Source organism: Heterocephalus glaber, unplaced genomic scaffold (assembly GCF_053883595.1).
Source record: "Heterocephalus glaber isolate CG9 unplaced genomic scaffold, H.glaber_assembly_v1.0 deba00001442, whole genome shotgun sequence".
Taxonomy (NCBI): Eukaryota; Metazoa; Chordata; class Mammalia; order Rodentia; family Bathyergidae; genus Heterocephalus; species Heterocephalus glaber.
Genome location: NW_028258296.1, coordinates 3647362 through 3660803, shown reverse-complemented (window position 1 = coordinate 3660803; position 13442 = coordinate 3647362). Strand labels below are relative to the sequence as shown.

Below are 13442 nucleotides of genomic sequence, written 5' to 3'. Positions count from 1 at the left end.
GCGCAGTTTCCCCCACTCGACCCCACGGTTCCTCAGACCTCCGTTACTGTGAAACACCCTGGTTTCCGGTGCCTGTGGGCTACCCATCCTCAGGAGGGTAGGAAAAGAGTTTGCCACAGAAAAGCGCTTGCTCACAGAGCACCCCACTGCTGACACTCGTGTGCACAGCCCATCCACCCCCTTGGTTTAAAAAAGTATGTTTATTTGCAAGGCAAATAAGAGCCTAGAACAGTCTGTGAACCATCAGAGCCTGTGGCCGCCAGCCGGGTGCAGCAAGGTGGGCAAACAAGCCCAGCACCAGGGTTCCAGACTCAGGAACACAAGGACTGGATCACCAGCCCCGCCCGCAGCAGGAAGTGAAGATTCCCAGCATGGCTGGTTGAGGCCAGACCCCGCCCTCACATAGCCACCAGTGCCTCAGTGTCCTCGTGCAAAAGAGAACACAGGCTGCACAAGGACAACAGCCCTTGCCAATCTGTCCATGCTGAGCTCTTCTTCAGTCGACAGGGCCTCTGCCCCTCAACTTGGGCGTCTAACCTACTCAAAACAGCACTTCCTGCTCAGGCTACCATCGGAGGTGTCCGATTGTGAGACAGAAGAGGCCCGGGCTTTGTGAAGAGTTAATGAGCCACAATGTGGAGGGTGGCAGGGCTGGGCAGTGACCTCAGACACTCAGACAGGCAGGCGACAGCTCCATCGTGCATTTTCCACGTGCCCCGATGGGTCACTTCTTTTCTCCAGAAAACCTAGTAAGTCGGGGGTTCTTGTGAGAGTTAAGTAAGATAGCTCATTTTAAACATTAAACACATCCCAGCCAATAATCAGTGAGCCGCAAATAAGTGACAGGGGTTTTTGTCATTGCGACCTCACCAAAGATTCTGAATTTCACACCATTGTAGAACCCTGAGAATTTCTGCAAGGTGCTACTTTGTCATCTTTCCTAGAAGTGGACTTCATAACCCCAGGAAGCCAGTGGCTCAGAGCCAGGGCCTGTTCTCCTGCAGCTGACACAGAAAGGAGGTGGCAGAGACTGGTATTTGGCAACCAAAGTCCATCCTCTGCTTCTGCAGAATAGTTTTTGCTGGCCATGTGGTCTCCTACAATAAGACTACATTTCCCAGGATTCCCTTCACCTAATTGTAACCACGTGACTAAATTCTGGCCACTGGGATGCAAGTGGAAGGCTGTTTCTTGGAGACAAGAGGGGAGCCTGCTCCTTTCTGCCTTCCCTTTGGCTAGAAAACAAATGAGCTGGTTGAGCATCTTAGATCATGAGGAAGAAAAACAACACCCAAGGATCAAAGAGCCACAAGCCAGAGGAGCTTGGCACCCTTGTTTCAGTTCAGACTTCCGTATGAGCGGGAAATAGCTTCCGTCTGTTTAAGCCGCTGCTGTGACTTTGACGGTGTGCAACCAAACTTCCAGCCTCCTACTTACGGGAGACAGCGAGGGACGAAGGAGCAAGGCAGACAGACGGAGGCTAAGACAGTGTGGGGTAGGGTCTGGGGTCCTTTGCAAAGTTAAACACTGTCTGTAGGGCCCCAGGCAGTCAACCCACACTTGGAGGATTGAATGATCGGTCAGCTCGGAAAACAAGAGGGACACCGGCCAGCTGGCGAGTGACCATGAGGAGAGTGACCCGAGCAATGAAAGGTCGAGAAAACCCATCTCCCAGGGCAGCCTGAAGAACGAGGAGGAGGGAGGCGAGCCAGGGCGGCGAGATAAGGTTTCAAGGAATTCAAGGGCGAAAACTGAACGGGGCTCCTGTCCTCGCACTCAGGTTTCCTCTTTTGAAAAACAAATGGGTAAAACCAGAAAAATCCCTTCCAGCCAGGCCGCGAAGGATGCGTAGGTCCAGAGGCGTCTATGTCTGCACGGAAGGTGGCAGCGCACCTTGCAGGGGAGAGGAGCAGGGCTCCTGGCCCGGCTCCCCCAGACTGCTCAGAAAGCGGCCAGCGTGGCCGTTGGGTCCTGGCTGCGTGATCCTGAACAGCTACCCAGCCTTCTGTGGGTTTTTCTTTTTTTGACCCTGGGTTTCCTGGTTTTAAAATAGTGAAAGATAATTTAAAGCAGACTTCATTTTAAAAAGACAACACCTGGAGCACAGCGGGCAGCGTCTGCAGTTGGCTCTTGGTCCTCGGAGCTTCCTAAGCCACAAAGGGAAGAGGGAAGCGCAGAGCTCGGAGAGCTTCGTCCGGCGTGGTGGAGGCAGCAGCAGGTGAGGGCCTGGGCTTGCAGAAAAAGAGCGGCTGGCCAGGCTTCGCCACACAAAGGCTGGGCTTGTGCAGTAGCCCGAAGGCCGCTCGAAGAGCCGGAGAGGAGGCGCTGGGAGGACGCAAAGCCAGCGTCCAGCCCAGCACCAGGAAGGCCTGAGCCCTCCAGAAACTGCCAGGACGAGCAGGGCAGGAAGGAAGCCGCGCTCGCTGGGCTCGCACAAGGGTGCTGCAGAGATGAGCTCCCACCCAAGCCAGGACGGAGCCAGGGGAGCCAGCTGGAGGAGCAGACCATGGCAGGGACAGCAGCACTCCCAAGGCCCCATCTCCCCAGGCTCTGGCCTTCCGGTGACCCAGGACAGGGCCTCGAGGGCAAAAGAGGTCTTAGTTGGTAATTTCTCTTCAATGTAATCTATAATGTTAATGAATATTAAAGCAACTGTGGCTTACTTCTAAAAATTATTTGTTACAGTACAGATCACATTCTATTTCATAATTCTGATAGAGAATCTGTTTTCTGATAATAAGAATTTGGAATGATTCAGTCCTTGGAAAATCTTAATGGCAGTCACTCACTAAAGTCAGTCACTCCTTGAGTCAAAAACACTCAGAAATTGCTGCTATCAATGACTGAGTTTCTGGTTTTTAGTTGTTTCTATTTTTGCTGGTTATTGCTTTAGTTGGTAACATCTAGATTTAAAACGTAAGAACATCTCCACTAAGTCTAATGTCAAATACTACAAAATTTATACAGAAAACAGACTCATAGAGGCTATAAAGCTGATATTTTAGGTAACTGACCCTTGAAATGGGTGCAGGATTTTTAGAGGATATTCAGTAACATTTTGCTCAAAAAATAAATGCCCCTCCTTTTCAGAGTGTTCCCATTCTTCATTAGGAGACTGAGCAGCTTAACATTTTTGCTATAAAAACCAACCACCCGAACAAAAATGTAAACGGAAACCAATAAAGAACATATTTTTTTTCACAGTTAACAATAAATAAAAGTGCAATAAGTGTTCAGGTAGGGCACGTAGTTTAAAAACTACATGTGACTATTTGGCATGGGTCATCTCTTAAAGGCTCTTCGAGGGTCCCTGCCACTACGTACTGTGGTCATGACTGTGTGATTATTAGCTGCTGCTGGGAGTTGTGGACTGACAGGTCCTCAGCCATTGCTTCTACCAGCACAGGAAACCTGGTCTCTCCAAGATTCAGGGCCAGTTGGAACACCATTGCCCACTAGTCCAAAGGTACCTGTGCCAGTATTACTCTTCGTGGGATTCGTCTTCTGTTCACTGTGGGGCCCTTTGTTCTGCTGTCCTCGATAATCTGGGTTGGGCTCATTGGAATTTGTCACTTCTGAATAAACCATGCAGAATTCCCCGATTTTCTGAAGCTCGACACCCCTTCCGGTATAAAACGTCAGGCACTCTTTCCACGTGGACGCATACCCTCTGGCCAACTGAATAATATCCCCAGGCTGTATAAGACCCTGGACCTTACCCCACACAGAAACAGTGATGCTGCCCGTCTTATCTGCCACTGTGCAGGATCTCACTTCACATCTTTGGCTTTGGTCACGCGTCCTAGCTCCAGCACAATAAAGACGACACTTAAGTTTTTCTGTCCGGGCTTAATGTCTTTTACGAAAACAGGCAGGTTGCTGAGTCCGCTCATAGGGAGGCAGGGTTGGGGCCGGGGCAGGGAAGGCCCAGGGGCGAGGGCAGTTACTGGGGACCGGGAGTCAGGCCTGGAGGCCCCAAGCCCAAGGAAAAACCACCTCTGGAGAAAAACGCAAAGCACTCGCCCAGCAACCCCACTCCCAGTGAGGACGATGGGCGGATAAAGGTTCAACAAAAGGCAGCGAGGGCGCACGTCTGTGCCGGGCTGGTCTCACTCACTCGGGCGCGCCCCGTCCGGGCCCGGGAAGGCGCCCAGTGTGACAGCCACACGGGAGCCAAGACGGAGCAGCCGCACGCCCCGTGTCCCAAACACTGACTCTGTAATGATTTTAATTTCCTTTCCTTCATAGTAAATATACTGTCCTCCTTACTAGGTCTTCAACACTGTTTTATTTTTTGAGACAAGTCTCCTTATCTGGCCCAGGCTGGCCTTGAGCTCTCAGAGATCCTCCCGCCTCTGCCTCCTGAGTGGATCACAGAGTGCACCACCACACCTGGCAATAAATGTCTGTCACCTAAATGAATGAATGAAGTTCTGACGTGTGTGTACTCCACTCACGGCTGTCACTCTAACTTCCATGTCCTTCCCAGCTTCCTGTTACTGATGTCCTCCCCCCTTGTCCCCTCCTCTGACCAAGGACATTCTGTCTACACTTCAGGCCAGCACTTGTGTCCGGCCTCAAAGCAGCCTTCTACACACTTGCTCACCTGGCGCCTGTACTGTCCACCTCCCACTGTGCTGTAGCTGCACAGACGGCTGCACCAGCTGCGGGCCCCCTCAGGAGCCTCCTGGAGGTCAGCTCTGCCCCTGCTTCACCCTGGAGGATGGCTGGGGTGACCCCAGGGTCCCACAGGCTGCACCCAACAGCCTGACTATGGCTACTGGGTGAGAAACACACAAATGTGAGCTGCCGGGGTTCTTTCCCTGGAATCTAGAATTCGGGGTTCAGAGACAGATGATCAGTGGGGACTGGATCCCTGAAACAGGGACATGCAAACTTGGGCCCTATAGGGATGCTGTGCACAGGGCAGTGACAAGAAGCGGACACGCTGGAGGGAGGTGGCCGGCCGCAGGCCCCGTTCAGGAACCCAGGTCTGCATGAGGTCGGGCCCCTTCTCAACCCCCGGGACCCAGGATGGAACACGGCCCTTGGTAACAACTCCTTCTCTTTCATTTTTAATCACGATGCATTAAAATGAGCTTATTACTGCCAGGTATGGTGGAACACTTCTGTAATCCCAACTATTTGGGAAACTGAGGCAGGCAAAGCCAGCCTAGGAACTTGGAGAGGCCTTTGTCTCAAAATAAAATGTAAAGCTGTTAGAGAAACGCCAACCGAAACAACACTGCGATTCCATCTCATCCCAGAAAAAATGGCCATCGCCGAGAAATTAAATAACAAATGTTGGCAAGGCCAGGGAGAAAAAGGAGCCCTTCTACACTGTTGGTGGGAATGAAAACTGGCAAAACCACTAGGGAAATCAATATAGAGATGCCTCCAACAATTAAAACTAGAAATTTTACTTGACTCAGCTATTCCCTTTCTAGATATCGTCCTGCAAAAGTTAAAGACATCACATTACAGGGATTCATTAACACTCATGTTTGTAGCAGCAGAACTCATAATAGCTAAATCCTGGAAACAGCCTATGTGTCCATTAACAGATGAATGGATAAAGCAAACGTGGTGTTCACACACAGTGGAGTACTACTGTGCCATAAAGCAGGGTAAACTTGAGTCCTTTGTAGGAAAATGAACCCACCTTGAGATCATAACGTTAAGTGAAATCAGACACCTAGCTTAAATATCACACAGTTTCTCGTATATGAGAAGCCCAGAGCGTAAACAGAGCAAACTAAAAGGTAATAGGAAGGAGGAGGAGGATCCTTTGCAAAAGGGAAGCGGTCGGAGAGAGGGAGGAGAGGGCGATGTGAAGAGACCGAAGAAGTGCCCACGTGCAGCAACTCCCCCGAGGCCTGTCATCGTCCTGGGCTAAGGTAAATAAATAATAACAAATAGACACTTTAAAGGGCTGGAAATGTAGCTTGGTGCCCCTGGTTTCAATCTGCAGTACAGAAAGGGGGTGCGTGTTGCCTGTAGCCAAAGACGAACTAAGACGTGGGGAACACCCGGTGCCTTCTCTCCTCCTCTCTTCCCTGGAAGGTGCTCTTTCCAGGCCCAAATCCCAGTGGGCTCGGGAGACGCCCCAAGCGCAGCCCCAGGGCCTATCTGCCAGGCACGCCAGCCTCTCCCCAACTCAGTCACACGCACCCGGCCCCATGCCTCAGTTCCCGCCCTCTCGGAGCCCGAACCCCACCCCGCCCTGGGTGCACCACTGCGGGGACAGAGCCCGCCCTGCGCCCACCTCAGCAGGGCTCTCTCGAAGACATCACACCTCAGAGTCCGGACCAGGCTTCGTCAAAAAAAGGAATCGGACCCTAATCTAATTTGACAATTCCAAACTAGAAAATCCAGACAGTTCCAGCATTCTGCACAGCAGTAGGAGTTTATAACACAAACAACAAAAACAAGTGAAGAAATTCTAGTTTTTCTCTCTTTTCTGGCTCTTGTTTGTACCTGTTGCAGCACGGGGGTTGGTACTGATGACAGTCAGTCACTGCGGGGCTTGTACCTGGACAGGACACACTTCAGTTCCCTTCTTCCTCCTGTCTCCACCCCCTTTAATGGCTTTGGCGTCAGGTTCATTTATCTTATAAGACCTTATAAAGTTGATGATCATATATAGAGATTGAAAACCAGACTAGCAGACCAAAGAATTTCTAAAACATGTAGGACAACTGTACTAAGTCAAGGTACACCTTTAAACACATTGTCCACACTGAAGTACAACACTTTTTTCTCCTAATATCTGTCTTTTATTTTGTACTTTACATATATATACACATATAGAGAGAGAGGGAGAGAGAGAGAGAGAGAGAGGGAGGGAGTTTTTCATGTAAAAAAACCCATGTGGTATTTAAGCTTGTGTGTCTGAGTTACTTCACTTAACATTATGCTCTCAAGATACATCTACTTTCCTACAAATGACTCAAGTTCATCCTTCTTTATGGCAGAGTAGTACTCCATGGTGTACAAATACCACATTTGCTTTATCCACTCATCTGTTGATGGACACACAGGCTGCTTCCAGGGTTTAGCTATTATGAGTTGTGCTGCTATAAACACAGGTGTGCATGGATCCCTGTAACGTGACGTCTTCAACTCTTCCAGGAAGAAACTCTTCAACGAAACAAAGGGAAGGAGAACTTCCAAACTGATTCACCGGTGCCAGCTTTGTTTCTCTGATTCTAAAACCAGACAAGGACCCAGCATCTTCACCCAGGATTTCAGCTCCCTTTCCTCAGAGACGTCTTACACCCCGAGACACCAGCTGGCCTGAGCTCCCAGAGCTGCTCCTCTCCAGCCTCACGGCAGGGCCGCTACCTTGCTGGACTGCCATGAGACGCAGATCCGACTGGCACAGAACCATGCTGGGGTGGAGTGGACCCAGTGCGCCTCTCGTGTGTGAGGACAGAGACGACACTGCACAGCTCCACATCCTCCTTTCACTTTTGCTGTGGACCCAGAACTTCCCTGATAAATAGCCTTAAATGTGTTTAATAAAAAAGGCTTCCATCATCAGCCATCCTCACTGGAGGAAAGGTAGCCTCTTTAATAAACGGTGTTGGGGAAACCGGATTTCAACCTGCCAAAGATTAAAACTAGAACCCTATCTGTCACCATGCACTAAAAAGATCTAAATATTAAAACAGAAACACTAAACTTGCTGGAAGACAAGTAAGGTAAAACTCTCGAAGACACTGGCATAGGAAAGGACTTGATAAACAAATCCTCAATAGGACAGGAACTAGCACAAAGAATCAACTACTGGGATCTCATCTTATTAAAAAGCTTCACAAAAACCACCAACAGAGCTAAGAGACAACCTACAATGTGGGAAAAAATTTTTACCAGCTGTTCCTCAGATGAAGGTCTACTATCTAGAATATAAAAAGAACTCAAAAAAATCAGACCCCCCAAATAGAAAGACCCAATTCAACAGGTCATTCTCCAAAATAGACCACATGCTATAGTTCATAAGGCATGTCTAAGTAAATATAACTAAGTTACCCCCTGTATATTATCAGACCATAGTGCAATAAAATTGGAGGTCAATAACACAAGAAACTGCAAAACTCCCACAAACACATAGAAACTGAATAACACCCTCCTGAACAACCAATGGGTCACAGAGCAAATTAAAGAAGAAATTAGACAGTTTCTACAAGTAAATGATAATGCCAGTGCAACATACAGGAATCTATGGGACACAATGAATGCAGTTCTATGTGGGAAATTCATCACTGAATGCTCTTATTAGGAAAACAGAGAGAACTCAGATAAACAACCTAATGCAGAACCTCAAGCTCCTAGAAAAAGAAGAGCATAACAAACCCAAAGCTTGTACAAGAGACGAAATTATAAAGATCAGAGCAGAAATCAATGCAATGGAGACTAAGAGAACAATACAAAAAAATCAATCAATCAAAGGAGTTGGTTTTTCGAAAGAATAAATAAAATCGATAAACCTTTAGCCAACCTTATCAAAAAAAAGGAAAGAAAAGGCTCAAATCCATGCAATTAGGAACGAAAAAGGTGAAGTCACAACACACCCAGCAGAAATCCAGAGGCTTCAAGAACCTGTACTCTAATAAAATGGAAACCACAGAAGAAATGGACAGATTCCTAGATACACATGAATTCCCAAAGTTAAATGAAGAAGATATAGAAATTTCATGAGTGAAACTGAAAATGTAATAAAAAATTTACCAACCAAGAAACCCCAGGTCCTGATGGCTTCACTGCCGAATTCTACAAAACATTTAAAGAAGAACTATTGCCATTACTCTTTAAACTCATCAAGGAAATTGAAAGGGAAGCAAGGCTTCCAAACTCATTCCTGGAAGCAAGTGTGACTTTGATTCCAAAACCAGGGAATGACCCAACCCAAAAAGAGAACTACAGGTCAATCTCCCTAATGAACATAGATGCAAAAATCCTCAACAAGATACTGGCAAACAGAATACAGAGGGTCATCTAGAAGATCATACACCCTGATCAAGTCGGATTTATCCCAGGAATGCAAGGATGGTTCAACAGTCATAAATCAATAAATGTAATACACTATATTAATGGAGTCGAGGACAAAAACCATATGATCACCTCAATAGATACAGAAAAGGCATTTGACAAAATCTAACATGCATTTATGATAAAAATCCTTCAGAAAATTGGAATAGAAGGTCTGTATCTCAACCTGATTAAGGCTATCTATGAAAAACCAACAGCCAACATCTTACTAAATGGTCAAAAACTGAAAACTTTCACGCTAAAATCAGGAACAAGACAAGGATGCCCACTATCACCACTCCTGTTGAATATAGCTCTGGAAACATTAGCCACAGCAATTAGAAAAGAAAAGAAATAAAATGAATAAAGATAGGAAAGGAAGAAGTTAAACTGTCATTATTTGCTGATGATACGATACTTTACATAGAAGACCAAAAAAACTCAGCCAAAAGACTTCTAGACCTAATTGACAGATTCAGTAGAGTAGCTGGATACAAAGTCAACACTCAAGACCCAATTCAAAAATGGGCATCTGAAATGAACAAACATTTCTCAGACAAAGAAGTAAAAGCAGCAAATAAACATGAAAAAATGTTCAACATCACTGGTCATTCGAGAGATGCAGATGAAAACAATGCTGAGATTCCACCTCACCCCAGAAAGAATGGCTGCTATCAAGAAATCAACCAATAGGGCCACAGATTTAGCTCAGTGGTTCTGGCGCCTGCCTTGCAAGCACAAGGTCCTGAGTTCGATCCCCAGTACCAAAAAAAAAGAAATCAACCAATAACAAATGCTGGCAGAGTTGTGGGGAGAAAGGAACCCTTCTCCACTGCTGGTGGGAGTGCAGACTGGGGCAACCACTGTGGAAATCAGTATGGAGACACCTCAGAGAACTAGGACTGGAGGTCCCATTTGACCCAGCAATTCCTCTGCTAGGTATCTTCCCAAAATAATTAAAAGAATCATACCACAGTGACATATGTGCCCCCATGTTTATAGTGGCACAGTTTGTAACAGCTAACACTTGGAAACAGCCCAAGTACCCATCAACTGGAGACTGGATAAAGAAAATGTGGGTTTTTTATAAAATGGAGTACTACTCAGCCATAAAGAATGAGAAGCTAGAGACATTTATAGCTAAATGGATGCACATTGAGGCCATGCTCTTAAGTGAAATAAATAGGACACAGATGTGTAAATACCGAATAGTTTCTCTAGTGTGAGAAACTGAAAGTGTAGATAAGGATCAAAATGTATAATTGATAATGTGAAATAGGAAGAAAACATCTAAAGGAGTAGGGGAAATGAGAGGGATAGGGGAAAGGAAAGAAGGGAAAAGAAAAATATGAGAAAAGGAAAACATGGAAACAAATTATTTGTAAATAGGGAGGGCAGGGGAAGGGGAAAAAAATAAGAACCAAGATGCATTGTGTGCAGGTACAAGATCCCAGTGATGAATGTAACTGTATTTTATATCTAAAATGTACCAGTAAATAAACTTAATTTAAAAAAAAAAAGGCTCCCATCAGGGCCAGGGATTTAGCTCAGTGGTTCAGCCGCCTGCCTCACAAGCAAAAGGATCCAAGTTGGACTCCCAGTACCAAAAACAAACAAACAAACAAAAAAAGGTTCCCATGAACTGATGAGTAGACCAAGAAGATGTGGGTTTTTTATACAATGGAGTACTACTCTGCGATAAAGAAGGATGAGCTTCAGATATTTATAGCTAAATGGATGGACCTTGAGGCCATGCTCTTAAGTGAAATAAATCAGACACATGTTTAAATACCGCCTTGTGCCTCTGGTGTGAGAAACCGAAAGTGGAAATAAGGACTGAAATGTATAATGGATGTTGGGAAATGGGAAGAAAGTGTTCAAATGGGAAGGGGAACAAGGGAGGAGGGAGGGGGACAGGAAGAAACAAGAGAAAAAGTGAAAACAGAAGGAAAAATGGAAACAAAGCTTTTGTACCTAGGGAAGAGAGGGGGCTTGGGGGGGGAATGGGATAAAAGAAAAATAAAACTTATTAGGGCCGGGGATTTAGCTCAGTGGCACCGCGCCTGCCTCAAAAGCACACGGTTCTGAGTTCGATCCCCAGTACCAGTCTCAGGAGGCCAAGGCAGGAGGATCATTAAGGGCTCAAGCCCAGCCTGGACTACATAGCAAGGCCTGGTCTAAAAAAAAAAGACCCTTTGTGCTGAATAGACCCTGGCTGACGTCATTTACGAAGCTACCTCAATTTTCTTCTCAGTGCCAGTGGCTAAAATGGTCCCTTAGAAACACGCGGAGCCCTCCTGGCTGGGCACCGCGCCCAGCCCACCGCGGGTCTCCTGGCTGCCGGCGCCTGCCCGCCACGCTGCCTCTCCCTTTGCCACCTGCGCACTTGACAGCTCCGACAGCGACCGCATCCCTGACAGGCGGCCGGCAGTGACCCCCGGGATGGGGACTGATGCGTGCCGGGCGGAGAGGCTCAACCGCAGGCGCCTTCCCGAGCGCTGTCCCGGAGAAGCCCCGCCCCCACGGCGGTCTTCTGCCCGCTTCCGGTTAGCTCACAGCTCTTGCTTCCCCTCCTGGCTTCCCCAGGCCCCTCGGCGCGGGAGGCCCCACCTGTGTCCCCGTCTCTCCCTCGCCCCCAGCCTGCTTGCTGCACACGTGTGCACTGGGAGGGAAGCCCCAGGCCCCAAGGTGGACTGGGTCGCGGGAGCCGCGCTGCAGGGAATGGAGGGCGGGAGCGGCGTTGAGGCTCTCGTGCACCCCCCACGTCCAAGCCCCGGGCCTCAGGCCTCTGCTTCACCCCGGCTGCTCGACCTGTCCGAGGTCACGGCTTGGGAGGGACGAAGGCAGCGCTGGCGTGCAGTTTTTAGCTCCGGACCCTCTGCCACTCGGTGGCTCAGTGGCTTCCACACACGTGAACTGGGGAAGTTGAAGCCAGAGGGCCTGATCCAGGCTCCGCCACGGGAGGGTCAGAGGAAGGTCGGCCACTTCCTCCTGCACCAGGCTCAGGTGCGAACGCCTTAGGTCAAATCTGCCCTTCATCAGAATGCGATGCAGCGACGCAGCGGCCTCTGGGATGGCGGAGCCTCGCGAAACCTCTGCTGGCCCCGCCTCGGCCTCGGCGGGGACACTTGGCTAACCGGGGCGCCAGTGAGGCTGTAGGTGCCAGAGCGAGCAAGTGCTCGCTCGGCCTGGAAGGCAACCCAAGCTTCGCACCTCGGGGCGCGAGGGCCTGGAGCTGTCCCAGGCAGATGCGCACCCCAAGCGACCACACCACGAAGTGCTGCGGCCCAGCCCCCAGGGGTCCCGGTGGGGAGAAGGGGAGCCCAAGCCTGAAGGGGAGGCGCAGAGGAGGCTCTGGGGGCAGAACTGAAGATTTCTGCCCATTGGTGCACGAATTCCCAGCCAGGATTCTTCCCAAGCGTTTCCTGTTTCCATGGAGACCAAGACTTGCTTCTGGCCTGCCACAGTCACCTCCCATTCCTCGGGGTGTGATCTCCCGCGGCGCCCCACACCGACCAGGGGCCAGAGCCCACGGCTCACCGATGAGAAGGGGCACTGGGCGGCACCGGGCAGGCCCGTGAGCCCCACAGCCCACCGCACCCGGCCAGGCGACCCAGCGCGCACGCGTGCCCCTGGCCGGGTCTGCACGGCCTGCTCAGCTCCCAGGGCTGCCCTTCCCACCCGCCCAAGCCACAGGGCCCGGCGCCCAGGCCTCAGCCAGGAACCAGCAGGGGGAAGCGGCTCCTAACTCCAGGACAGGACGCAGGCTGTTCGGGGTGCTGGGCACTCATGGCTCTGGCGGCCCGGCTCGGTTTGAAACTAACCCAGCAGGGCAGGGAGCGCACACCTGTCTTCCCGGCACTCGGGAGGCTGAGGCAGGAGGACTGCTGTGAGTTCGAGGCCAGCCTGGGACACAGTGAGTTCCAGGGCAGGCTGCACTACAGAGCGAGACTCTGTCTAAAAAAGCAGAAAGAAAAATTCTGCTAAATAATTTGCCTGTATGATGAATCATGCAATAGACCTCGTTTTTGGTCAAGAAAGCAGTCTTCAGATCCGCTCTTCATTTCCATTTCTACATCAGGAGACGCTGGGGGCGGGCCGTGTATTAATTATCTCTCTTTCCCCTCCAGTAACCCTGCACACCAGTAACGCTCCTCATTGAGTCTCTCTCGCTCTCTGCCAGCTGTTTCATTTCGCCTCTGTCTGGCCTCATTTTCTCATACTCATTTTGGGGTTTGGATGGACAGATTTCATTAGCAACGCCCGTTTCAAACACTCAGAATCTGCATGCTTTCCTTCTCGGCTCCGAGTAAATGCCAAGCACAAAGCCGAGCAGACAAAGCCTCGCTCGGGGCTTAGTCTGCGGGGAGCCGCAGCAGGCACAAGGTCACAGCTGGGGAAGCCAAGACTGC

The 13442-nt window shown here is 49.4% G+C and overlaps 1 protein-coding gene and 1 pseudogene across 13 annotated transcripts in view; both read right to left on the bottom strand.

Moving 5' to 3' along the window:
• Positions 1–13442, bottom strand: part of Dnajc6 (DnaJ heat shock protein family (Hsp40) member C6) — a 127866-nt gene that overhangs the window by 68630 nt on the left and 45794 nt on the right. The window lies entirely within an intron of this gene.
• Positions 3139–4015, bottom strand: LOC101707542 (SOSS complex subunit B2 pseudogene; annotated as a pseudogene).